The following is a 3,905-nucleotide window of genomic DNA, read 5'->3' as shown; positions in this document are numbered from 1 at the left end:
TCAATCTCTGCTTTGTTTACATATTCAGGGGTGATTCAGAGGCCAATCCGAGCCACTTGCAAGACCTGGGCTCTTGATCCAACCGTCAAGTAACCAGATCCAGTGGAAGACAGGGTACTTTTAATAACTGTGAGGACAGTATTTTGGCAAATGGAGCTTCACACAGCTCTAAGAAAAGCAGCAATCGACAAAATATTCTCTCTCCTAAAAGCAGGTGAGCTTTCTTTTTGCCTCCAGTCACCCTTCCCTCTAGAAGGATTGTTGTCCCTTGGGTTCGAAGTCCTCATCCAGTAGAAAAAGGCATTGGCCTGTGAGTGACCTGGGATTAGTCAGCAACAGTGCCTAGAGCAGCTCCTTGTACATGTGTGTAGAAAAGAGGTGTTCTATTAGACTCGGCTACTAGGGTGCCTGGCAGAAATATCCTGCTTTTCAATAGTTAGCAGATGGCAGACTCGACATTTCCCGGGCAATGGAGATGCTCTGACTGGCGTGTGTGTTGACACCTGTTGAATTTCTGCTTGTCACTCAAGGTGCTGGGGTACGGGAGAGTCTGGCGGGAAAGCGGCGGCCTCACACCCTTGGGCTGCTGCTGTCTACTGAGAACAGGGGCTGACAGTTGCAGGCATCGCCCGCCGGGCGGCGAGGCATCCCGCCGATTGGGTCTCATCTCAACCTGAAGGGCTGAAACGTGTCCTCGAATGACCCCGCGCCAGGCTGCTCCCGCTCGTATCGGTTCCGGAGAGCGGAGCTGCATGGCGCCTCCGACCGTCGGGTCCCGAGCAGCGGTGGGTGTCTTGGGCCGGGTTTGCTCGCGCCGGTCTAGAGCTGGGCCACTTGTGAAGCGCGAAACGCTTCGGGCGGGAGAGCGGTTGCCGGGAAGGCGCCCGGCCGCAGGGTGGGTGGGGGAAGGAGGCTCCACCCTGCGCAGGCACGGGGGCGACGGAGCGGTCGGGTGGTGGCCGCTCCCACAACAAACTAACGGAGCACCTGGGTCGGTCCCGCGAGCAAAGCCAGGCAAGCGGCGGGGAGGGGGAGGGTGTCTGCTGGGAGGCGGGCTCGTCGTAATCCTGGCGGCGGCAGGCTCTTTCTGTCTGGGTCTCTCCCCGCCCGCCGCTGGAGCTCGGCTGACACGTCAGTGAGGAAGCCAGCCAGGCACTGGACGTCCGGGGAAGGGGGGGATTCGGACTCCCCGAGAGTCCAGCTCTCACGGGGGTGAGTAAAGGCACGGTTCGAGGGAGACCTGAGGGGGAAAGAAGCGTGATCAGGAGGCTTGAGGGCCTTAAAGATCGTTTTAAAGATCTCTGGACTGCAAGCGAGTTTGGCTCTTCGCTTAAAGGAGCCTTTGCTCTTTTTATTGATTGGGGGATGGCCCTGGTCCTAAAAGCCACGGCAAGCGGGGAGCTAGGTTTTCTGCTATACTTGGATAGCTATTTAGTAATTTTCTGCAGATCCATCCTAGGTAAGGTAAGATTTTTACAAGATTTAGTTTGAGCTGGTGCTCATTCAGACTCTGTTTATTCATTTGCAAATGCAGAGTATCTTTTCTCTCAGTTGTCCCACACATTTTGGGACTCTGGTGCCTGTCTGCGCAAGGTCTGTACTGTCAAGCCATGACCATTTAGTGTTAGCATAGAGAAAGGCTGTGATCTAGTTTAATGTAAGCAATTGATTCCAGACGCTGTAATGTTTATGCAGAGGAATTATGCAGTGGATGGTATTCAGAAGAGAATGGTGATCTGAAAAGGATGTTGCATATTTCTGTTCTTGAACTAGCTGTCAAAAGAGAGGTAGCGACTTTGTGTACATACTCCATTGTATTTCTGTGCCACTTGGTGCAGTCTCTACAGAAGCTACCTTTTTACCATGCATTGGTATTATAAGTCACACAAGGTAGCCATAAATCGACTGTGACTTGGTGGTAGTAGTTTTCACCACCAATGGGGATTAAATGCTATACAGAAGGGGGGTATAAGGGAAATAAGGTGATATCAAAAGCTACTCCAAAGTGAAATGACATGCAAAATTAAGGTTTGTTCCAGAATTCTTTTAAGGGTTTGTAATGTCAAATATGTGTAGTATATGTTTTGAAAATTTCAGTGAAGTCTCTGTCCTGATAACTGAATCCAGTTTATGTTCTTGCTCTAAATTATAAAGCTTCTTGGTCTTTCTCTTGTTAGTGCCTTTCAGGAGAGTTTGTGATTATTTCCCACTTTTCCTTATCAGGAGGATCCAGTTGATATAATCCTGAGTCTCCAGGGCAGTGAGAGGCAAAGTTCTTACATATTTGCTGAGCTGCACTTAGTTACTGTAAAGGTGTGGTCCAAAATCCATCTTCTGGCAATTAAAGTGAACGAAGGAATTACTTTGGTTCCCTTGATATTTACAAACATGAATGGTGATGAGGTTGGGAGCAGTCATACGCCTCCCTAAATCCTAGCAGTCTTTCTTTTCTTACAGATTTATCCACTCATAGATTTAAGAAAATTCAGTCTGCAGGAGCCATTTGGATTACTGCATTTTAAATTTAGTCTCCTTCCCATCAGTGTAAGCAGAGAGCTAAAATCATCATTCATAGCAGATAACAAAAACTGAGAAAAATATGTACAGAAGAGAGCTATGCCCAGCAGCCATGTTTTAATTTCTTTCTGGAAAGTACTAATGTTTGAGTCGTGAGACTTTTTCTTAATACAGATGGCATGCACATGCTCAAGAGGCTACTCCTAAACTGCTGCATATGTTTTATATTGCAAACATTATACTGTGATGGTACTTAAGGGAGCAATCTTAAACAGTTCTGCTTAGAAGTAAATCCCATTTTAGGTAATGGGGTTTTCTCCTTGGGAGGTGTTCTTAAGATTGCAGACTAAGAGAGGTTGTAGTGCTCTTGCACTCCAGTATGTTTGACTATTTGGGATCAAAGTTACTCAGCTTTCCTTGACCCAGTAATTAAACACTTGATTCAAAATAAACAAGGTACATTCAGTATTTGTGTGGTATTCACACTTTCACATCTTTTACACTACCATCCTTTGTGCAAACATATACAGAAAGAAATATGGGTAGCATCCAGAGGCACAGGTACGATGAAGTTACTGTCATTAGATTATTTGTTTCTAACTAAGACCCTTTAGCTCCTTCTGGGAGGATGAAGCGAACTTGCAGCTCTCCAGAGTAAATAAAGCATTTATCTCTTCTAAACATTATCCAAACCATGTTTGTTTGGCAAATCATTATTTATTTATTTAGAAAATTTCTTTGCTGCCTTTCCAGAGAACCTGCCTGTAGTCAGTTGGCAGTTCCCAAGGAAAAGTTAAATATGTGGCTTTAAAAAATAATAACATGAAGCTGTGTGGAACTAGTGATACAGTTAGTCTGTCAGCATCCAGCTAGTTCAACAAGTATCTCTCCCTTATATATAATTGAATAAGATGCAGAGTCACGCAACGGAGAGAAAATGCGCACCAACAGGGTTTGGACGGCTGAACTGTCCGTCAAAACCTTCCCCAGCTTCCATTGGCCATGTCGCCTAAGTCCCACCTCAGACGCAGCTTCACGCAGCGGAGAGAAAATGCACACCAACGGTGTTTGGAATCTTGCGCTGTCCATCAGAAGCTTCCCCAGCTTCCATTGGCCGTGTCGCCCAGCTGCCGCTCAAGGCTACTGCCCTGCCATGGGCTGGGAGGCGGGAGGCGAGCGCTGTGTCTGAGCGCGCGGTGGCAATGCGCCCCACGCCACTGCCCGATTTCCCTCCCCCACCCGCCCCACTTCGCCAACCCGCCTGGGAAGCCAGACAGACGGAGGAGGCTTTCTTACGCCCCCCCACCCGCGCCGCTTCTCTTGCCCCTCCTGCCTCCTCCCCTTCTTCCCTCCTTCCTTTCTCTCTCTCTCCCCCCCCACTCTCCCTC

At 48.2% G+C, this 3,905-nt stretch overlaps 1 protein-coding gene across 1 annotated transcript in view; it reads left to right on the top strand.

Annotated features, from left to right (window-relative positions):
- The first annotated feature begins 1,105 nt into the window (after window positions 1-1,105).
- Window positions 1,106-3,905, top strand: part of LOC107108501 (serine/threonine-protein kinase Sgk3) — a 98,730-nt gene continuing 95,930 nt past the window's right edge. Inside the window, exon 1 of the mRNA XM_015408941.1 lies at window positions 1,106-1,212. The gene's annotated coding sequence lies outside the window, so the exon portion shown is untranslated. The remainder of the gene's footprint in view (window positions 1,213-3,905) is intronic.

This window comes from Gekko japonicus, unplaced genomic scaffold (genome assembly GCF_001447785.1).
Source record: "Gekko japonicus isolate JY-2015 unplaced genomic scaffold, Gekko_japonicus_V1.1 scaffold88, whole genome shotgun sequence".
NCBI classification, from domain to species: Eukaryota; Metazoa; Chordata; class Lepidosauria; order Squamata; family Gekkonidae; genus Gekko; species Gekko japonicus.
The sequence above is the reverse complement of the archived record's forward strand: the minus strand, read 5'-3'. Positions and strand labels throughout refer to the sequence as shown.